Raw genomic sequence first — 24,153 nt, 5'->3', positions numbered from 1 at the left:
AAGCAATTTGACCCGTCGTGCCTGCTCCGCCATTCAGTTAGATCATGGTTGATTGTCAACCTCAAAGTCACTTTCCTGCACTATTCCCATATCCCTTAATGTCATTCATATCCAGAAATCTGTCGATTTCTGTCTTAAAGATGCCCAATGATTGAGCTTCTACAGCCCCCTGGAGTAGAGAATTCCAAAGAGTCACCATTCTCTGAATGAAGATATTCTTGTTTTGTTTCAGTCCGAAATGACCCCCAGTCAGAGACTGTGCCCTCTGGTTCTAGACTCACCAGCCAGAGGAGACATCTTACCTCCATCTACCCTGTCACGCCCTGTAAGAAGTTTGTAAGTTTCTTTTCTTATTAAATAGTTTTTATTCTCCTTTTTCACATTTTCTCCCAAATTTACACCCACCAACAATAAACAATAATCAGTAACAAATATGTCAATCCCCATATCAATAACAACGATCCCATCCTCCCACCAAACGCCAAACATTAGCCCGCATGTTCACACTGTGGTAAACCACTGTTGCACCTCTATTAGGTGATGTATGGTAGGACCTGTACTACAGGTATGTTGGTGGCCCTGCCTGCTGGCTGGATCCGCCCAGTGGGTAGAGTATAAATATGTGTGTCCTCCATGCTGCCATTTCACCAGCTGCTGTGTGAGGCCACACATCTTAGAGCAATAAAGCCTCAGTTGTACCCAACTCAAGTCTTTGTGCAATTGATCGTGCATCAATTTATTGCTCTCAGATTTTCAAAATATGGACCTCCGTATCAAACCGGATCGCCTGCAGCTGGATCTGCATTCAAGTGACACCAAAAAGGACTTTCAACACTGGCTAGCTTCCTTTGAGGCGTACATCAACTCGCCATCCACCCCTGTCTCGGATGCTCAGAAGATACAGATCCTGTACTCAAGTTGAGCTCCAGCGTCTTTCCGCTAATCCAGGACGCGCCGAACTACGCCGAAACCATGACGCTTCTCAAGGAGAATTATGCTCAGAAGCCGAGCACGCTCTTCGTCAGGCATGTACTCGCCACTCGCTCTCAACTCCCTGATTAGTCCGTAGAAGACTTCGGCGGGCCCTAATCACACTCGACCGGGACTGTGACTGTAAGGCCATTACGGGCCCCCGTCATCCTACACCAGCAACGACCGGCCAAGACTCGCCTCAGTGACGATCGACCAGTCTTGTCCGCACAACCTGGCCACCGCATCGACCAGTGTTAAAATCAATGGACACGTGACCACTTGCCTGCTGGACTCCGGAGCACCGAAAGCTTCATCTACCCGGATACGGTAAGGTGCTGCTCCCTCGTGGTACACCCCGCCAACCAAGGAATCTCCCTGCCTCCGGATCCCATTCCGTGGCGATCTGGGGATACTGTACGGTCACACTCACGGTCCAGGGCATAGAATTCAGTGGCTTCCGCCTCTACGTCCTTCCTAACCTCTGCGCTGCCTTACTACTCGGCCTAGACCTCAAATGTAACCTCCAGGGCCTAACCCTCAAATTCGGCGGGCCCCTACCACCCCTCACTGTGTGTGGCCTCGCGACCCTAAAGGTCGGTCCGCCTTCCCTCTTTGCCAATCTAACCCCGGATTGCAAACCCGTCGCCACCAGCAGCAGACGATACAGCACCCAGCACAGGACCTTCATCAGGTCCAAGGTCTTGCAGCTGCTTCGGGAGGGCATTATCGAGGCCAGCAACAGCCCCTGGAGAGCCCAAGTGGTAGTCGTTAAAACTGGGGAGAAACACAGAATGGTCATGGACAACAGCCAGACCATCAATCAGTACATGCAGCTTGACGTGTACCCGCTCCCACGCATGTCTGATATGGTCAATCAGATTGCGCAGTACAGGGTCTTCTCAACTGTAGACCTCAAATCCGCCTACCACCAGCTCCCCATTCATAAATCGGACTGTCCATACACTGCCTTCGAGGCAGACGGCCGCCTCTATCACTTCCTCAGGGTTCCCTTCGGCGTCACCAACGGGGTATGCCACGTAGGCATACTGGGGGTTTGCATGGAGCAAGTCTTGGTCTTCCAAAGGGAGATGGACCGAATGGTCGACTGGTATAGTTTGCGGGCCACCTTTCCATACCTAGACAATGTCACCATCTGTGGCGATGATCAGCAGGACCACAACGCCAACCTTGCCAAATTTCTCCACACCGCCACTGTCCCAAACCTCACCTACAACAAGGAGAAGTGCGTGTTTAGCACGACCCGCTGAGCCATCCTCGACTATGTGGTCCAGAACGGAGTTCTGGGGCCTGATCCCGACTGCAAGTGCCCTTCATGAAGCTCCCCCTCCCCTGCTGCCTCAAGGCCCTCAAACGCTGCCTGGGGTTCTTTTCGTACTACGCTCAGTGGATCCCAAACTATGTGGACAAGGCCCGCCCACTCATACAGTCAACCCATTTTCTCCTGACGGCCGAGGCACAACAGGCCTTCGCCCATATCAGAGCCGATATCGCCAAGGCCGGGATGCACGCTGTAGACGAGACACTGCCCTTTCAAGTAGAGAGCGACGCATCAGACGCCGCCCTAGCCGCCACCCTCAATCAGGCAGGCAGGCCCGTGGCATTCTTTTCCCGCACCCCTCATGCCTCAGAAATTCGGCACTCATCCGTCGAAAAAGAGGCCCAAGCTATCGTTGAAGCTGTGCAGCATTGGAGGCATTACCTGGCCGGTAGGAGATTCACTCTCCTCACTGACCAACGGTCGGTAGCCTTCATGTTCAATAACACACAGCGGGGCAAGATCAAGAATGATAAGATCTTGAGGTGGAGGATCGAGCTCTCCACCTACAATTATGAGATTTTGTATCGCCCCGGCAAGCTCAACGAGCCCCCAGATGCCCTATCCCGAGGTACATGTGCCAGCGCACAAGTAGACCGACTCTGGACCCTGCACGACAGCCTTTGTCACCCGCGAATCACACGGTTGTACCGTTTCATAGAGGCCCACAATCTGCCCTACTGCGTCGAGGAAGTACGGACAATCACCAGGGACTGTCAGGTCTGTGCGGAGTGCAAGCCGCACTTCTACCGGCCGGACCGTACGCGCCTGGTGATTTCCCTTCGCCATCCCGTGCCCCGATATGACGTCTGCCGCCGTGATCAAAGCCCTCAACACAATCTTCGCTCTGTTCGGTTTCCCCGCCTACATCCACAGTGACAGGGGATCCTCATTCATGAGCGATGAGCTGTGTCAGTTCCTGCTCAGCAGGGGTATCGCCTCCAGCACAACGACAAGCTACAACCCCCGGGGAAACTGACAGGTAGAGAGGGAGAACGGGACGGTGTGGAGGGCCGTCCAACTGGCCCTACGGTCCAGGAACCTCCCGGCCTTCCGCTGGCAGGAGGTCCTCCCCGATGCACTCCACTCCATTTGGTCACTACTGTGCACCGCCACGAACAACACACCCCATGAACGTCTTTTTGCTTTCCCCAGGAAGTCCACATCAAGGGGTGTCACTCCCGACTTGGCTCGCAGCTCCTGGACCCGTCCTACTCCGTAGGCATGTCCGACTCCACAAGGTGGACCCGTTGGTGGAAAGGGGGCACTTGCTCCATGCAAACCCCCAGTATGCCTACGACAGCCGCCAGGATACTGTCTCCCTCAGGCACCTGGCACCAGCAGGTTCCACCCCCCCCCTGCCCCCCGGCCCGGCACCACCATCCCCTCCCCCGGCGCTCCCAGCGGCAACCCCCCCCCCGGGACCATCCGTCCTCCCCCTGCCCACGCCTGAGGATGAAGAGGATTTTGGCACGCTCCCGGAGGCTCCGGACATCAGACCAGCATCGGCATCGCCGCCACCACTACGTCGCTCCCAGCGGCACATCAAGGCCCCGGACCGGTTAAACCTCTAACTGGTCCACTGGACTTCAAAATACATTTTTTTCTCTCTATCAAATATTGTAAATGTAAATGTAAAAAAAAAAGGAAACCATTTGTTCTATATAGTTCTCCACCACCCCCGCCGGACTCAATTTTAACAGGGGGTGAATGTGGTAAACTACTGTTGCACCTCTATTAGGTGATGTATGGTAGGACCTGTACTGCAGGTACTTTGGTGGTCCCTGCCTGCTGGCTCCGCCCAGTGGGCAGAGTATAAATATGTGTGTCCTCCATGCTGCATTTCGTCAGCTGCTGTGGGAGGCCACACATCTTAGAGCAATAAAGCCTCAGTTGTACCCAACTCAAGTCTGTGTGCAATTGATCGTGCATCATACACAAACAAATGACAAAATGGAATTAGAGATTACCCATAGTCACCATTAACACACACAGCCGCCCTCCCCCAACCCTCCCACCCACACGCCCCAACTAATGTTCGATGTTATCCAGTTCCTGAAAGTGCATAATGAATAATGCCCATAAATTGTAGAACCCCTCCATCCTTCCCCTCAGTTCATACTTAACCTTCTCAAGAGTCAAGAATTCCAACAGTTCCCCCACCACGCCAGGGCACTGGGTGGAGAGGTGGCTCTCCAATCTATCAGGATCTGCCTTCGGGCGATCAACGAGGCGAAGGCTACAACATCTACCTCCGCACCCGTTTCCAACCCTGGCTGGTCCAACACCCCGTATATGGCCGCCCGGGTCCAATTTCACGCGCACCACTTTAGAAATTACCCGATAAAACCTCCTTCCAGTAATCCTCTAGCTTTGGACAGGACCAAAACATATGAACGTGATTAGCGGGGCCCCCCGCAACGTTCACACACATCTACTCCTTCAAAGAATCGGCTCATCCTTGCCCTCGTGAGGTGTGCTCTGTATACCACTTTCAGCTGTATCTGCCCCAACCTCACACACGAGGTGGAGGCATTCACTCTCCGGAGCACCTCACACCAGAACTCCTCCTCCATATCCTCTCCCAACTCTTCCTCCCACTTTGCTTTGATCCCTTCCAGTGGTGCCTTCTCCTCTTCCAAAATAGCTCCGTAAACTGCTGACACTACCCCCTTCTCCAGTCCCCCTGTCGTCAGCACCTCCTCCAGCAATGTGGAGGCCGGCTCCACCGGGAAACTCCTGCTCCGAACCCGAAGTGTTGGCGAAACTGCCTCCAAATTCTCAATGAAGCTATTATTACCCGACTCTCTGAGTATTTCCTCGGAGCTATCGGGAGTGGCGCTGTTGCTAGTGCTTTCAGCCCCGACCCCCTGCACAAACTCTCCTCCATTCTGACCCACTGGGAATCAACCCCTCTGACCCAGATCCGCACCTTCTCCTCCTTCGACACCCAGTAGTAATACATCAGTTTCGGAAGACCGGAGCCTCCTGCCTGCCTTCCCCTCTGTAGCAGCACCTTTCTAACTCTGGCCACCTTCCCTCCCCATATGAACAAAGTAATCCTTCCCTCAATCTCTCTGAAAAAAGTGTTTGGCAGGAAAATCGGCAGGCATTGAAAAATAAACAGGAATCGCAGCAACACGTTCATTTTAACCGCCTGTACCCGACCCGCCAGTGACAGAGGGAGACCATCCCACCTTGCGAGATCGGCTTTCACTCTCCCCACCAAACTAGAAATGTTGTGCCTGCGGAGCCCCTCCCCCTCCCCACTCCTGGGCAATTTCCCCCCGCAGGTACCTAAAGTGAGCCCCTGCCCTACGGAATGGCAGCCCCCCACCCCTGCCCCCACCCCCGGCCGAGACACCACAAAATACTCACTCTTGTCGCGATTTAGTTTGTACCCCAAGAAACACCCAAACACTCGCAGTAGCTCCAATATTCCCCCTATCGACACACTCGGTTCCGACGCGTATAACAGCAAGCCATCGGCATATAAGGACACCCTATGCTCTATACGACCCCCGCACTATTCCTTTCCATACCCCCGAACTTCTTAATGCGATGGCCAACGGCTCAATCGCAAGTGCAAACAGCAGGGGGGACCATAGGACAGCCCTGCCTAGTCCCACGGTGGAGAGAAAATTATCTCAAGCTGATGCTGTTTGTGCGGACACTGGCCCTCGGCTCCTTATATAGTAGCTTTACCAGTTCACAAATCTTGGTCCAATCCCAAACCGCTCCAGAACTGCCGTCAAGTACCCCCATTCTACCCGGTCAAACGCCTTCTCAGCGTCCAATGCCACAACCACCTCTGTCTCCTTCCCTTCCGCCGGTACCATAACAACGTTCAATACCCTCCTAATGTTCGAAAAGAGCTGCCTCCCTCTCACAAACCCCGTCTGATCCTCACCTATCACCTTCGGGAGGCACTCCTCCAGCCTACCCGTCAGTACCTTCGCCAATACTTTTGTGTCCACATTCAGAAGTGATATGGGCCTATACGACCCACACTCCGTCGGATCCTTATCTTTTTTAGCAACAGGGAAATTGATGCCTGCCCCAAAGTTTGTGGCAGACCCCCTTCCCTATCGCCTCTTCAAACATCCCCACCATCAGGGGTGCCAACCTATCCTTGAATTTTTTTATAAAATTTCACCGGAAACCTATCCGGCCCTGCCACCTTCCCCGACTGCATCCTCCCAAACGCATCCTTTATCGCCTGCTCCACTATCGCTCCTTCTAATGCAGCCCTGTCCCCCTCCCCTAGCCTCGGGTACTCCAACCCATCTAGAAATTCCTGCATCTCACGGTCTCCCCAGGTGGCTCTGACCTGTACAACCTCTCATACAATTCCTCAAAAACCTTGTTAATCAGATCCGGAGCCACCACCAACTTCCCTGCCCTATCCCTCACCTGAACAATTTCCCTTACCGCTGCCTCCCTCCGGAGCTGACCTGCTAACATATCTTATCTCCATGTTCGTAAACTGTACCCCTTGCTCGTCTCAGTTAGCGCACCGCCTTCCTGGTAGATAGTCGGTCAAAGCTCACCTGTAGTTCCTTCCTCTTTTCCAACTTCACTGGGTCCCCATTCTTCTGCATAACTCCTATCTACCTCCAACATCTCATCTATTACCTTCTGCTGCTCCAACCTCTCCTCTTTGTCCACCCTGGCCTTAAATGAAATCATCTCACCCCTCACCACCGCCTTTAGAGCCTCCCAGACTATTGCCTTCGACACCTCGCCCGTACAATTGAAACCTACATATTCCTCAATTACCTTTTCAATTTTGTCACAGAACACTTGGTCCCCCAAAAGTCCCACATCTCGGGCAGGATTCTCCGACTCCCCGCCGGGTGGAGGATACCCGTTCCTGGCTGTCAAGGTGACTGTCGCTTTGAACATTAATGCCTCTAGATCTTTCCAGGGGCCGAGCGCGACCTGTCTGAGATCTCTCTGTGACAAATTCCCTATGCTCCCGGGCAACAGACGATATAAACTATATAAAATTCAGTCTGGACCGGGCACCATGATTTGCCACCATTGCAGGCATGCCTCAGGTCCAGGGGGTGATCAATCGGAAGGGCTTCCACCCCCTGAATGTGTGTGACCACCCAAGCCCAGGTAGAGTGCATGATACATACATCCTGGCGTAATTGTCGGTTCCCGGCACATTCAATGCGTTCGCTCAGGTGAAAGGTTGACTCTTGGGCGACTAGGGATACCCGCTGAGGTCTTGGCTATTTACACCTGTCTGGAGGCCCCAGACGGACGCAGAAAACTGCTATAACAGCACCCATGCCGCAACCAGGAGCGTCATTGAGCGCTACATCGGCGTCCTCAACATGTGCTTCTGATGCCTGGACCGCTCTGGTGGAACACTAAAATATAGCCCGAAGAATGTCTCTAACATTGTGCTGGTCTGCTGCATCCTGCACAACATCACCCAGCAGAATGGGAACATGTTGGAGGAGGAGGAAGAACGGCAGACCTCACCTCATGAGGAGGATGTGGAGGATGGCCAGGAAGAACCTGGCATGGAGCCCAGGCTGGCACTGCAGATCACCCAATGTGTGCTCCAGGGCCGCCGCACACAGGACAACCTCATCACCTCGAGATTTGCCTACTGGGAGGCGTGGCCACCAGCAGCTCTGCCACCCTGCCCCACCTCTCCATACTCTTTCCCCCCCCTCCAAGTGGTGCCCCCTTCTCCATAGCACCTCACATCCTCCCCTGTCCCTCTCCTTCACTCCATCCCACCATCCTAGCTCCCCCACATCCCTCTGAGGGTCCTACCATCATCACTACTGGGTGTTGGTCCGGGGCAGAGAAAATCAGCGGGTCTTGTCCTTGGGACGGTGGATGATGACGACTCGCTATCAGATGAGTTCTGGTGCTCCTCAGTGTTTGACAAAGTCTGACTCCTGCCTTCAGGACCACATTCCACTGTCCGCCCGGGTAATCCCTGTATGTATGCTGACCATTCCAACTGATGGGCCCTTACATTCTTTGGCGTGGTTGGGCACCATGGGTCGGGTGGTTATGGAGATGGTGCGAGGTGATGGGGCATTCATTGGGTAAGATGTCCTACTTCTGATCCTGTTCCCTGCTGCTTCTGAGGGTGACCCGAGGTGGAACATTCAAATGTCCTGGGGGACCTGCCCCATGCGAACCTGCAAAAACCACGCCCCACACCACCAACCTTCCACATCCCCCCCACCGGCACATCCTCTACACCCAGCCCAGCCTATCCCATCCCTCGCACCATTTAGACAGAGGATTGAGGCAGTTCAGAATGTTAGTGAAAAGGCACGTAATTGTGACCATCTGCAATTGTTGTGCCCTGACCCCGACCTCTAGCGTATGTGCTGCACCTGTGCCAACTTAGCTGGTGTCTAACTTCCTTATTTTAAGTGGCCGACTGCTCCTTCTAAGTGTGACCCCAGACAGCACATCAGCTGTGCCGGCGACCCACTGCGTATCTCGTCCTCTGACCTGAGATGCCTTTGGTGGCTGTCCTCTGGAGGGCCTGGACCTCGATGGGCCCGGCTGACTTTCAGGTGTTACAGCTGATGAGATGCCACCTTGTTCTGCCCGCTGTCCATTAGATGTGCTGGTGTCAGGTTGGGGGATTCGGAAGCGCTGAAGTGTTCCAGCATCTTCCCTGCTTGTGGCACCGGCCCGGCATGGGCCCCATCACGTCCTCCCCCCTCAGGTTGCTCACAGCGCTGACCACCTCGGCCACTGCCACCCAGGCCTGGTTGACGATCATGAGTGGGAGCCTCCTGCGCACCTTAGGGAAGAGGGTGTCCTGTCTCTCCTCCACCACATCGAACAGGGTATCGAGCTCCACATCCATGGTGCTGCTCTTCTCTGGGCCATCTTCTTGGCTTGAATGAGAGGGTGTGGGAGTGGGGTGCTTATAAGCAGCTCCAGCTTGTCAAGCTTTCTACCGCCAATTGTGGCCCCAGCGAATCGACGCCGGTGGGAATGAGAATTGCACTGGATTCACGTGGGCAGAGTGCTAGCCAATGAACATATCCTGAATTGCTCCACAAATAGCAGTCCCAACTACACGCAATTCAGTCCCGGCGTCAATACATCTCCCAAACGGAGAATATTGCCCACTGTTTGACAAAATAGGTGAAAATGACAATTTAGGCCGCATAGTTAATAAATAATTATTGCCAACTTATGTTAAACCAATTATTTATTGCAAACGAAACCTGGCTGGCCAAATGTTAAACAGGAAAATCTTTGAAATGAAGTATGTCAAATGGAGACTGATTTGTAACTGCTTCTCAAGGGGCTTCAAATGAACTTCAACTGTCTCAGATGTTAGATCTCTGCATTTGTGAAATGAACAACGCATGATGTTAGAATCACCATTATGCTATGCTGATCTCCTGGGGGAGTTGGTAAGTACCAGATATATTTTCAGTAATGGAACTTTGTCAGAAGTTTGATAGGTGATGCTACATGACTTCTGTTTCCTAGTGGATAGAAATTCTGAGACTCTTAATGAACTCTAAAACTAGGTGATGAAAGTATTAATACTCGGCTGCAAGTCTATGTGGGAGGTTTTCAGCATGAGTGCTTGAGGCCTTAATGCAAACTCAGAGATAATCTTTTCTCTCACTGAAGGTTTTTTTTTACCTTCTTCACCCGCTGGTATTTGGCTACAGATAAAAATCTGATTAACCCTAGTTTAAAAGCATTATTTGAAGGAAAGAGCCCTGAAGGCCTGACAAATTGAGGCCTAAAACCACGGTCTTTGTTTTAGAGAAAAAATATTGAAAGAATTATGGATTAGTCTGGACATAACCCTAAAGGGTGTTGTTATTCTCCAAACTGTAGGTGATTTATAGCTGAAAACAAAATCTTCACAGTAAAAGATGTGACAGGAAAAAAAACCGCAGTCTCCCATCTAGGAGTCTGATCGCGAGGACACGGAATGGTTGAGTGCTCAGAACTATGCAAAGTGTTAAAAAGCCCTCAGTCTCAGCTCCTGTTTCATCAATAATAATGACACAGAGAATATAGAGTTACATTCTGTCTGATGCACTACCTGCCCCAGTGTGGATGCCTCCCTTTGTGCATAATGTTCTTCTTAGCACATGTTGGGCCCTGGCTGGTTTGGTAAAGTGCTTTGTAAGTTGTTTCAGCTGCTTCCCTGAGGTTGTGAGTTGTCAATCCTTTTGCTTTTACATCTTGCCCTGGAGCTGCAGCAAAGAAGTAGTGAACCTATCAAAAGTGCTACAGCTCAGTAGACAGATTATTTTTCTACTCGTTTCCTTGTCTGATGACACTTAAGTATCTGAGAATCACAGAAATTCACAACAGTCCATCGCAGATGTTTGGGTGAACAAACTTTTGCTTTTGCCTCAAACCATCTGCTTTATTGTTTAAGTTTCTAAAATAATCCATGCCTTTACCTGTCTGACACTGGGGCGGCACGGTGGGGTTTTAAATATAGGAGCATATTTTAAATGTAAAAGAGCCATCAGGCCAACTCTAGAGGGTTACAAATCTAATTAGAAGTGTTCCTTATCAAGCTGACTTTAAATTACCAACATGTGTTTTAATGATTGCTGCATGTTGCTGATTATTGCTATTTGCCCACACTGCACGCAGAACTCCCTGAGGTGGGAGCCACACCAGGCACCAATTCCTCTATTAAGTACAGGCTGAAATTCTCCGGCTAGTGGGATTCTCTGTTCCCGCTGACAGCACACCCCTGTCTGTGAGTTTCCTGATGGCTTCAATGGGAAATTCCATTGCCAAGCGGCAGGAGTAGAGAATCCTGCTGCCAGCGAACGGCACATTGCCGAGAAACAGGCGGCTGGGAGACCGGAAAATCCAGCCCACCGTGGGGTTTTTTTTTGCAAGTGACTGACTGATGGGCTTATGTAATCTGATATTAAAACAAATAACGTGCAATCGATTCAAATACTGAGCTTGGTGGAAATTGTGGAAAATATCTTTGCTTTCTAACTTAGCCGTAATACTCTCCTTTTGCTGTTCATTAATTTGGAAAAGCTTTTCCATACTGTAATACAACTGCTTCATTTTCTTTGATGATCCCCGATTAATATTTACCAGAAAGGTACAGACTATTGAATATGAAAACTCATGGCAATATTAAGTATATTCAGCTTATTTATAACCTGAATCTTCACCACAATGCTTAAGGAAAAGATGTTGCCCACTTTTGCAACTTTTCATATTTAATTCTCAGGCATGTCACATGCTTAAGATAAATGGTTGCTTGTTTAACTAATACGAGTTATAAAAGTTCAAGAGTTAAACAGTAATTTTTCAGTTGGTAGAAAAAGCAATCAGAAAAAAAAAAATAACTCTCCTTGAATTATTCAGTTTACATGACTACAATATGAATGTCGCTTAATATATTTGCTTCACTTGACGCTTTACAGTTGGCATGCTAAAACACAATGGGCCATTCAGTGCATTGTAATAGATGCAAAAAAAATGTTTCGACTGTAAATAATGATAAATGCAATTCAGAGCCGGTTGATACATATTTCCTGTCGGTTTTAAACTCATATTCAGAAAGAAAACCTGTATAAACCGTATATGTTTTATATGTATCCCTCTTATTCACTTTATCCTTCGAGAAGTGACAACTGCACAGTCAGTTCCATTATGTGATTGTAAATTATACAATGTCATTAGTCGCCAAATGAGATTTATAATGGAATGTATGGTATAGAAGATTACTGCTTGTGAGACAGGAGAATCCACTCCAGCATATAAAAAACATAGGTCACTGAGATAGAATAGGTGCTGCATTATTCAGCATCAGAGCTCACCCAGGCAGGATTGCTTGCAAAACCCCAACGCCATTCAAACGGTTACAGCACTGTTTTGAAATTCAAATTTTGAACATAAAAAAAGTTTAGGCTTCTTATTCTACTTTTTTCAAGAATGTGGCATTGGATTGAATGATTTATCTTGTCCTCTACAAAATGTGCCACTTTTAAGGCTTTGTTGTGAGATTAGAGTGATTTTTATGGGCATGAGGATATATGCCGTGTGTGGACAGTTTCACCTGAAATGAAAATCGCTTATTGTCACAAGTAGGCTTTAAATTAAGTTACTGTGAAAAGCCCCTAGTCGCCACATTCCGGCGCCTGTCGGGCAGGCTGGTACGGGAATTGAACTGTGCTGCTGGCCTGCCTTGGTCTGCTTTAAAAGCCAGCTATTTAGCCCTGTGCTAAACCAACCCCTGAGATTCACCTCCTGATAAAGGAGGAAACATTAAAAAGATTAGACAAGTCAATCATTAAATTTATCTTTACATTTGAAATGCTGATGGAAAAGCAAAATCATTCAACCTACATAACTCCTTGATTCATTTATTAAGAATCTTAAAAACTTGCAGTTACTTAATGAGTGTCAGAAGAATTGAGAGTCGCCAGATGTTCTAGCCTCTAATGCATAACACATAGGCTGAAGTGGTTCTATTATAGCATTTATTGAACTGTCTGCGGTTGAAATTGGAAATTACTTGAGGTGCCAATTAACACAATGTGCCAGTGCATACATCTCTAAGTGCCAACGTATTTCTCCAGAGGACAAACAGTGCAGTGATTTTATAAACATATGTGTTTACTTTCGTCTTAATGATAATTATATCTAAATAACTTGACTGAGGGGAAAGAATTGCTGTGAGGAGTTGAGGTGAATGCATCAGCTCCATTGTTTCTGTGTCTCTACCTCTTTGTTTTTTTTAAGGCTAACAGAGCCCATTAAATTCAGAAACCGGAAGAAAAATCAAAAGCTACAACAATAGTAGAGGCTGTAGCGATGATTTTAATCCTAATTTTCTTGGTGGAAGCTTGGCTATCGGTCAGTTAGAATCCATCGGTATCAACCCACTAAGATCATTAATCGACCCTACCGACTACCGATTGAATATTTCAGTTGGTAATCTAGTTATGATTGTCAGTGGAAGATGGATTTTTAAAATATCCTCTTATGCATCGCTGGAAAGGCCAGCATTTATTTCTCATCCCTAATTGCTCTTAAGAAGATGGTGGTGAGCAGCCTTCTTGAACTGCTGCTGTCCATGTGGTATAGGTACACCCACAGTGCTGTTATAGAAGGAGTTCTGGGATTTTGACCCAGTGACAGTCAAGGAACGATGATATATTTCCAAGTCAGGATGGCAGGTGACATGAAGGGGAACTTGCAATTGGTGGTGTTCCCATGAGTCTCCTGCCCACTTCTTTTTATGGGACAGAGAGTGCAGATTTACAAGTTGTTGTTGAAGGAGCATTGGTGAGTAGCTACAGTTATCATGTAAATTGTACTCACTACTACTGTTGTGAAATTATTTACATGCTGCCGTAAAGTAAAGGTGTTCGGAAGAACAAGGCTTAACATGGGGCTGGGGAATAATGCCATCCATGGCATGATGCATAAAGTCACATGTTAAGTGACTCTGAGAAAATAGGTCTGAAGAAACTCTGTAAGTAAGTAGCCTAACTTCATGGGACATCTCTATGCATGGCCATGCCGTCTCTATGCATGACCGTACCATCTCTATGCATGACCGTACCATGGATTTGTGAATAGTTAAAGACTGTCCATACACAGTTCATATTTAAATGTGACAGTCTCAAGATCTCCTTATTGAATCATCTCCGTAGCAGTGAGACACAATGGGCTGGATTCTCCAAATATGGGGCTATGTCCCCACGCCGGCGTAAAAACGCTGGCGTTTCAGTCCAGAATATCCTGAAAATTTCCTTCAGGGGGCTGGCAGGGACCCAGAGTCATTCACACAGCTTTGGCTGCGGATATGAGCCCCCGCATTTCCGGTTCCAAGTCCGCGCATGCGAACCTTGGCGGCTTCCAGTGGCCACGCCGAATGCGATGGCAGACTCAGCCAGTGGACATGGACTAACAAACAAGATCCCACCCATCGATCTGCCTCGTGCCGCTCCATCTGACCCGCCCGATTGCCGCCCCGGCCGCCCATAAGGCCGCCCCCCCCCCCCCCCCCCAGTGCTTTATCCCTCTGCCCCCCACCATCGCGGCCGCGGATTGAGTCCCGACCGGCCAGACGTGGTTAGAACCACGCCATCGGGAATTCGGCCGGTTAGGACCAGAGTATCGCTGGGAGGGCCTCTGGCAATGGACCCCCCAGCCACGCTGCGTTATTCGCACAGGAGCCCGCCCGATTCGAGGGTAAACGTCGATTCTCTACCCTCACGCCAAACGCGATTTCGGCGCGGGGCTGCGGAGAATCCAGCCCAAGGTTCTAAGATGGTTGGCAACTGTGAGGCCTCCTAAAAGATAGTGCACCAGAGGTAGTACCAGAATCCATGGTGATATGAAATGTGTCAGCTAAATACATGGACCCAGAACAGTACACCAAGGTACGAAAAACTGGAGCCAGACTAGAAAGACACACGCCTAAGAATAAAAGTTGAAGAAAAAATTGAAGAAGCATCACCACAGAAGATTGCAAGAATTGGATTGACACAGTTCATGAACTGGCGAGCAAAACATTAATAATAAGACGGCAGACAAAACCTGAACAGCAGAGTTAAAAAGATGGAAAGGTTCCTTCAGAGTTAGAACAAACTTTGAATAAAACCCTTCAAAGCATTTTAGAAATGTTGAAATCTTAGTTTTGAAAAGCACTCTAAACTGAAAGAAAGTGGCATCAAATACTTTCATTTTAAAACAAGGAAAGCAGATTGTGTCCCAAGCTAAAGCAGAGGCATAACCAAGTTCCAAGCACCGTGTAGTATAAAGAGCTGGAACACTGAGTACAATGTTGGATCAGGCGAGAAAAGCTGTGTGAAACAAGTTGGTTTCACAGATGCCTTTCCTCGCCTGATTTAACAATGCTCTGTGCAATTTCAAAGTGCTGGTGAGGATCACACAGCCAACTGGAGGGGCAGGGCCTTAACACTTCAGCAAAGCCAGTATTCTGAGATCGGCACTCCTTTTTAAAGGGAACCCCAATCTCATAGTTAACTTTAAGGACCCCCATCCCTCTCTACAGAGATTGAGACCCTCCCATAGAAATCAGGACCCACCTCCCACCCCCAATGGAGATTGGGACCCCCCAGCTGACAAGGGGAACATGCCCCAATTCCCACGTGCAGAAGGAGAACACACCCCACCACGCAAAGAAAAGGGCACCTCACCCCCACCACACCCACACACATATCAGGGTGACCCGATTCCCACCCCCGGAATTGAGGTGTCACCTTCCTATCACTGGCACTGCCCTGCTTCACAGACTCACCCCCACCCGTGAGACAGAAAAGGCATGATTGAATTATAAAAAATGACTAAACTATTGAACCCTGACCATGACTGTCTACAGATACAGACAAATGTTTCAAAAGGTGTACTTACAAATATGCCTAAAGAAGTGATACGAAGGTACATTCAATAGATTTGCACCAAGTTAGTAACAATGGTATGGCTAGGCTAGATGTGACGCAAACATTTTGACCGTGGGATAGAACACATGGGAACTGTGCTGTGTCAGGGAAATAATAATTAATTTGGAGTCAGGGATTAATGCCTAATTAACCAAGCACCTGTTAAGTGATTGACACTTTTCTGAACGAATCGGGAGGGGGGGTCTCAGCTGAGAATTAGAACCAATGAAAGTAAATAAGGGGTTAAACCATAGATAAGGGGCTGCATTCACGCCGACCCCCGGCCTCCGAATTCTCCCACCCCCCAAAAACCGGCGTGGCGTGAGTCGCGCTGCCCGCCTCGGAGAATGGCGGAGTCCGGCGCGGCTCAATGGGCCCCGGGGCTGCCCGAATTCTCCGGCTCACAATGGGCTGATGTCCCGCCCGCCTGTAGCCTGTCCTGCTGGCGTAAATTGGAGTTGGTCCCTTATCGGCGGGACCTGGTGGCGCGGGCGGCCTCCGGGGTTATTGGGGGGTCGCAGGGGGATCTGGCCCCGGGAGGTGCCTCCACGGTGGCCTGGCCTGCGGTCAGGGCCCACCGATCCGCGGGCGGGCCTGTGCCGTGGGGTCACTCTATTCCGCATGCGCAGTGGAGAGAGTCTCTTCCGCCTCCGCCATGGTGGAGACCGTTGCGGAGGCGGAAGGGAAAGAATGCCCCCACGGCACAGGCCCGCCCGCGGATCGGTGGGCCCCGATCGCGGGCCAGGCCACCATGGGGGCACCCCCGGGGTCAGATCGCCCCGCGCCCCCCCCCAGGACCCCGGAGCCCGCCCACGCCGCCTTGTCCCGCCGGTAAATAGGTACTCTAATTTACGCCGGCGGGACAGGCAATTTATCGGCGGGACTTCGGCCCATCCGGGCCGGAGAATCCAGCGGGGGGGCCCGCCAACCGGCGCGGCGCGATTTCCGCCCCCGCCGAATATCCGGTACCGGAGACTTCAGCAACCGGCGGGGGCGGGATTCACGGCGGCCAACGGCCATTCTCCGACCCGCTGGGGGGTCGGAGAATGACGCCCCTGATCCCTATGATTGATGAAGAGAATTCTAGTCTTCCAGAATTCTTTTAGTACGCAGAAATTATTTCTTTGAAGTCATTTCTCTTATCTTTCCTTATGTTAAAACTTAAATGACTTTTCGTTGTAGTCTGACAAGTTTTACGTATTATTTTGATCTAAGTTTTTGATTCCGTTTTTATGCAAGTGTATTAAGTAAATTCTTGAAATATAAAAAGTGTTTTGGACACCTCTTCAACCGGACTGAGTACCTTATTTTTGGAAGAAAAATAAGAATATTTTACAATAGTAGACTCATGGGACAGTTATTAGTTGGGTTGGATTTGTCTCGCTTTCTGTGGACAAACAAACTTAGGAAAATTTGCATATTGTCTCGCAGATGCTAATTTTGAAGCTGTATGGGAACAGCTTAGCTAAGGCCAGCTTGAAGGCACAAATCTTCAGCACTACAGCTGGGATTTGGTCAGAAACCTATGCCACTGTGGTTTCCAGGACCATCGCCCGTTTCTTGACCTCACACAGTGAGAATTGAATTGTTTGAAGACTGGCATGATGATCGTGGGGACCTCGGGAACAGGCATAATTTGTTCTGTTACTTGCACAGAATGTTTGCAACTAATGCATTAGTACATAAACCACAAGTCTCATAGTAACATAGGAATTAGGGGCAGAAGTAGGAAATTCAGCCCTTCGAACCTGCTCTGCTATTCAATCAGACCATGTCAGATTTTCTGGTCTCAAATCCACATCCCCATCTGTTCTCCATATCCCCTTCACCTGTTTTTTAAAACAGAAATATTTCTATCTTCTTCTTGAAACCATTTAATAACTCTGATTCCACCGCATTATAGGGCAGCGATTTCCACGAGAAGTAGTTACTCATATGACTTAGAAATATTAACAGATCTCTTGCCAGTTCAATCTGCATTTTGTAAAGTTAAAAGAGAGCCCTAAAAGAGAACATGGATATTTTTAATGTTATTTTATTACCTGCAGGGTACACGTTTAAGATCAATATTTTTATTCCCAGTAAACGTTGTAGGGCAGATCTGTAAGCCACAAATGCATGCTGTTTCTTTGTCTGCACAAATGATTGAAGTACTTTTATATTGCCACTTCAGTGTACATAGTCTTTGAGAAACTTGTTCCAGCAACTGAAATAAAACCCTCAAATATTTCAAACAAGAAAACAACATATGCCAATATCCCTTTCAAACTCCTTTGAACTGTAAAGAGAGAATTGATGGTTTCAGATTCACCTTTCCCAGGGCACATGTCTTTACTCCCAAGAAACAGGATGATTTTCACCGTCAAGACTTGGGTACTGAGCTGATAGGGCAGATTGGCTACCTGTGCGATCATTGGATGTGAAATCTGCCTGGTTCTATAACGGATGGATTACCTGATCCATTAGATTACTGCACATGCAGTGAAAGTGAAAATTACTCCATAGGATCCAGGAAATGAACGTTTAAAGGACAGTTACTTTCAAATATTTGAGACTAACATGAGTTGTCTGCGAGATGAGTCTATATTTACACTGCAACAGTGGGGCCTGTGTGATGCAATGTCATTTCACACGGATGTTCGGAGATTGTGGGTGGAATTCTCCATCCAGTGACGTCAGAATCGCGAAATACGATTGGGCATGAGCCGAAATTCGTGGCCAGTGCCGGGCGCCCGATGGAATGGCATGCTCTGTTGCCGTGACAGCGGCGTCAATGCATTCCATTCCACACGGACAGGAAGCCCCATTAGCCTTTCATTAACAGGCCCAACGCACCTTGCTTGACCTCAACCAGGAGGAATTGCTGACACTGAGTTTCATTTGCGGTTTTAAAAATCGGGAAACAGGTGCCATGGTAACTGAGGGAGAGAGGAGGTAGGTCATCTTTCCAGAGGCGTGACTATGGGCAGCGCTGACACGGCTGGCTGGTGGGGGGGCGTCTTCCAGGGCTGGGCGGGTGTATCGGGGGTTGAGGAGTGGTGACCAGGGGATGGGCTGTGGCGTCGAGGTGGCCCCCGGGACGGGCATGGTGCCCAGGCACAGACTGCCATTGCCGTAGCCCGTGAGGCAGTCAACTTGCTGCGCACCCCACTGACCGCCCACCGTGGCCCATGGTTGCGCAGAGCGACACCAGCTGTACGGATGCACCCCCCCCCTCCTCCGCCACCGATAACCGGACATCACCTCCTGTGGGGCATCACATGGCCCACCCAAGGGAAACACGCACGGTAGCCCCTGCAGAAGAACATAGGACGGGGGCTGCCTCACGTACCGCTGACATGGGTAGATCCAACCACCGGTACCCCTGCTGGCAGGAACAGGTACTGGAGCCTGAGGCCACCGCGGTGCCAGGCACCCACAGTGCCAGGGATGTGGTGCAGAGGGGAGTGCCGGGGGAAGGGCAGGGGGTGGGGATGAGAGATGGGGGGAGATCATGTGGGGGTAGGGCTGCAGTACATACTGGGGCCACCATGTAGCCCATTGGACTTGGTTGGGCACAGGGATACACACCGTGCTAACATGTTTCCTTTCACCCCCTGCAGACAATGGACTTTGGAATTCAACCAGAAATAGTTACCATCAGTGTAGCCGCAGCAGACCTGGAGCACTGAGGCTGGATGAGCAGCAGCTCATTGGGAGGACCATGCAGCAGCGGAACACTGAGGCTGGATGAGCAGCAGCTCATTGGGGAGGACCATGCAGCAGCGGAACCTACTTCGGAGGAACAGGAGCCAGCCGGTGAGGATGGAGAGCCAACCGTCCAATAGGTCGTGGAGGAGGTGGGAAGGAAGCACCACATCAGGCCTCGTGTTTACCGGCAGCGCCTGTCATTTGACGATCTGCCGGATCAGGCGTGTCGGCAAAGACTCCCGCTGAGCAGGGGACCATACGGCAAATCTGCCGGATCATGGCACACCTAGAACCGTGGATGAAAGGGGGAGGACATCTCTCACAGTGGCTGTCAAGGTGATGGTTGTCCTGAATTTTTTCACCACAGGATTCTTCCAGGTGCCGAGGACCTGTCCCGGATCTCGCAGACCTTGGGGCGCAGGTGCATCCGTGTCCGCTCTGCGTAATATATCAGATTTAATGTGGACTGAGCTCAGCAGGATGCCTGGGCAGCAGGGCTCATCAGCATTTCCAGGATGTCCCAGGTCTGGGGGTGATCAACAGGTCGCATGTCCCGGTATGAGTACCGGCGCACGAGGGGCCATTCTTCACAACAAGAAAGGGGTTGCATTCAATGAACATACAGCTGGTGTGCAACCACGAGATGCACATCATGCATGTCTGCACCCAATACCCAGGCAGTATGCTCGACGCCTTCATCCTGGCAAACTCGACAGTTTCCAGCACCTTTGAGGTGCACCCCCAGGTAAGGGGTTGGCTCCTGGGCTTAACCGCTGCGGTCGTGGCTGATGACACCTATCAGGAGACCTGAGACCAATGTGGAGACCTGTTACAATGACTCCCATGCCACGCGACCAGGGCCATGACCGAGCGGTGCATCGGCATCCTGAAGATGTGGTTCAGGTGCTTGGACTGCCCCGGGGGGGGGGGGGGGGGGGGGGGGGGGGGGGGCACTCCAGTACAGTGCTAGTAGAGTCTCCCGCATTGTGGTGGCCTGCTGCGTCCTCCACAACAATGTGCAGCAAAGGGTCGACATACCGGAGGAGGATGAATGCCAGGCTTCGTCCGATGAGGATGATCTGGGTAGGGCCAGTGTGGGCAGGGCATGGGGCCCAGGCAGGCACAGGAGGCCGCACAACATGTGCACCAGGGCCGATGCGCACACGATGCTCTAATCGCCTCCAGGTTCACTGACTAGGGGGCCTGGCCAGCAGCACGAATATCCCGTCCCACTGCTACAACCCTCCCTGCCCCCAGCCGACCACCCCCTCCCATTTTCACCATCCCTGCACCAACCACTCACCCCCCCAACCTTGGCATTTGCAACCCCCTCCATGATTCTTAACTGCCTAACTATGGGGTGCGTGTCCTGGGTTAGCGGTATCAGCGGGTCAGGTCCATGGGATGGAGGATGATGCCGACCCGCTCCGCGATGAGCTCTGGTGCTCCGGATCGTTCTGACTCCTGCCCACGGTAGCACTGTCCACTGTCCACCTGGGTGAACCGTGCATGTGAACTGACCATTCCATCACACAGTCCCACTGGACCCTTGGCAGCGGTGGGGACTGGATGCAGTGGGTGGGGGCTTGGATGGAATGATGGGGTGGGGCCGGGTACCGAGGCGGTGAGTGCTGGCTGAACTGGGGGCCCTGACCTGAGCCCAGCTGCAATGGCAGCCCATCTCTCCCTCCCAGTCCGTGCCCCCTCTGTTGTCAGCCCAGCCCAGACCAGCCCTGCTCAGCCCAACCCATCCCTCACACCCTTCTGACAGAGCAGTGAGGCAGTGAAATGTTTGTGCACAGGTGTTTATTGTGAAAAGCTGAACATTTTTGTCTGTGCCCTAGTCAGCAATGCTATCCTCTGTGTTGCACCCGTGCCAACTTAACTGGTATCTAGCCTTCTGGCATTACGGGCCCTAATGCTACATTTCGGTTGATCCCCAGGTCGTACACCAGGGATGGAAGTGGCCTGTTTCAATTTCCACCCTGTGACCTGGGTCCCCTTTGGCGGCCGTCCTTTGGAGTGACCAGGCCTGAATTGGCCGGCAGACTCGAGTGTCCCAGGTGGAGTGGTGCCACCCTGTTCTGCCTGCTGCCCATCGGATGCGATAGGGACAGGGGGGTAGATCCTAGGCACTGTGGTGTTCCTGCATCCTCCTCTGCGGGTATCACTGGCATGGGCCCTTTCACCTCCTCCTCCCTCGGGTGTCCGTCGGCCACCAGGCTACTCCTTAGGATGGAGATGCGGCTGGAGCGAGCCTGGTGCTGCTAGTCCTGGAAGCCCACTCTCGTCTCAACCAGGGTCTCTGGGACTGGCGCAGATCAGCCAGCACCCAGGCAATGTGGTCAGCACAGCAGCCATGACCCATTGTGACTGGGCCAAGCCCTGGAGCACCGCTACAATGTCCAGGTGGTCCAGGTTTATAGCTGCCTGTGCCAGGCAAGCCCTGTACTGTGCCTCAGCCACTACCTGCACAGAGTGCCCCATGCCTTGGACATTCTGATATTTGGCCGATATCTTCGCGCCCATATCCTCCACTGCGGGCACCACCCGTGCGGTGCTGACTTGGGGAGCACGCATGGTCAGCACCATCAGTGCCTGTCCAACTGCTCCACCAGATTCTGGATGTTTGCGGACAACCCCTCATGTAGTCTCTGACTCAGTGACTGCATCTCTACTATCAATGGGACTGTCCTTTCCAGAAGCTCGAAACCTGTCTTGACGGCAGCTTTCCTTGGGGTGTGGCAGCACTCTGACTATCCGGCCCCTCGCGGGTTCCTACCTCCAGCTGACGTAGTGCTGCACGTGTGTGGTGAGCACCAAATCATGGCCCAGGAGCCTCTTCACTAAAGTGCCCAACCGAGGTGAGTGTCTTTGCAATGGTGGAGGGTGTTGGGGACAGCTGTGGCGGAAAGCCGGTGTCTTCACCGGACTGGTGCTCCGGGGTGTCACGGGCTGGTGTTTTGGAGCTCACGTCACTGTCCATTGCTGCCTCATCGCTGGTACTTTCTTGGGATTGTGGCCGTGGGCGGGGGACACCAGAAGGGACCGCCTTGTCACCAGGTGAGCCTGCAAAACACAAGACATGACACATGGTTGGATCACGGATTGGGAATGGTGGGGATGTGTGTGGGTGGTGTGGGGGCTGTGGGGTGGGGATGGTGGGGTAGTGGGGTGGTGCGTGGGTGTGGTGCTGTAGTCGGGTGGTGTAGGGATGTTGAAAGGGGTGGTAGGATGGTGGTGGGGGTTGCGCAATGCGTGCCATAGGGACACCGCAACTCAGCGGGGACTCACTTGCTTCCCCAAAGCCGATGTGCACCTTGGCACTGCCCTCGCTCCATGCCCACCGATCAGATCCAGTGTCTGTTGCTCCGCGACGGTGAGGGGCCACAGGTTCGATAGTTCGCCTTTGCTCTTCTCTCTGCCCCTGCAGCTGGTGCTGCTTTTTCCCGGGTGGTGGGGGGGACAGAAAGTGCAAAGTGTTGGGCAGTCGGACTTTTGCGGCACAAGGGGTGGGCAGCTGATGGCCTTTGTGGCCAGCGCACCCAGCCATGGCGGGCGGTACGGCTGCTGGCATGTGGTGCAGTGTGGGTGCGAGCAGACTGTCTGTTGGTGGGGTTTGGTCACCCTGCGGGTGCAGCGGGGGCTGGTGGATTACGGGTGCCAGGGGCATGGTGCTATTTACTCACCCTGGCTGCCCTGAGGATGTTGTGCAGCTTCCTCCGGCACTGCTGATTCGGTCTGACGGTGGTGCCCTCGGAGCTCACGTCCTCTGCCGTCTGTGCCCAGCCCCAGTGTATGGCAGTGGGTGGCAGCCTCCTTTCCAACCTGAGTAACAGGGTCACTCCTCCACGACGTCCAGCAAGGTCTCCAGCTCTGCATCTGCGAAGCGGGGGCCATTCTCTGTGCTGCCTCTTGTTGGCGGGGTTGTGAGAGTGAGGGGAGTGGAGTGCTGATATGCTGCTGCAGCTTGTCAGCCTCTCGAGTGGCAAGCCAAACTCCCCCGAATCGGATGCCGTTTGGCATTGGAATCGCTGAAATTCAACGAGGCGTCAGTCTCTACCCCATTAACAATCATGAATTGCTCCATGACTGGAGCCAATTTAGTCATCCTAGACGGACACAAATTCAGTCCCGGTGTCAACACTAGACTCTGAAATGGAGAATCAGGCCCTGTGAGTGCAAACACTTTGCACCCAACCTGAAGAAGTTTCACTCTCCTGATGTTGCATTTTTAGTGATGAGAAGTGAATCTGCTTTGCACTATTACAAAGCTTTATTTTAAATGCACCCTAAAATCTGAGGTATTAAATACTGTGAGCTGAATTTTACAGGAGTTTTGGGGGGTGTTACTGTTCGCCCAGCCCCAGATGAAATGTCAGTCCCTAGGCAGCTGCCGTTGAACAAGGCCACACTGCCACCATAACGCGCCGACAGTGCCTTAAACAGGTGAACTTGGGATTCCCACCCCTCAGTGGGAGGATGTCCAGCCCAGCAGTGCCAGGACTGCTGTGGGCACTACTGGCACTGCAACTGGGCACCAGGATGAAGACAACATAGATCCTGGAGAAAGGTAGGTTGGAGGTAATGAATGGGGAGGGTTCAGCAAGCCTAGGGAAGTTGCAGGGGTGGGGGGGAGGGGGCAACATCTTTGAGGGGTTGCCAAAAGCTTATAGTTTGAGGGCCGCCACTCCACATCAAGCGTGGCTGACCAGGAGCCATTGGTGT

This window comes from Scyliorhinus torazame, chromosome 16 (genome assembly GCF_047496885.1).
Source record: "Scyliorhinus torazame isolate Kashiwa2021f chromosome 16, sScyTor2.1, whole genome shotgun sequence".
In the NCBI taxonomy this organism is placed as follows: domain Eukaryota; kingdom Metazoa; phylum Chordata; class Chondrichthyes; order Carcharhiniformes; family Scyliorhinidae; genus Scyliorhinus; species Scyliorhinus torazame.
This window is presented reverse-complemented; position numbering follows the sequence as displayed.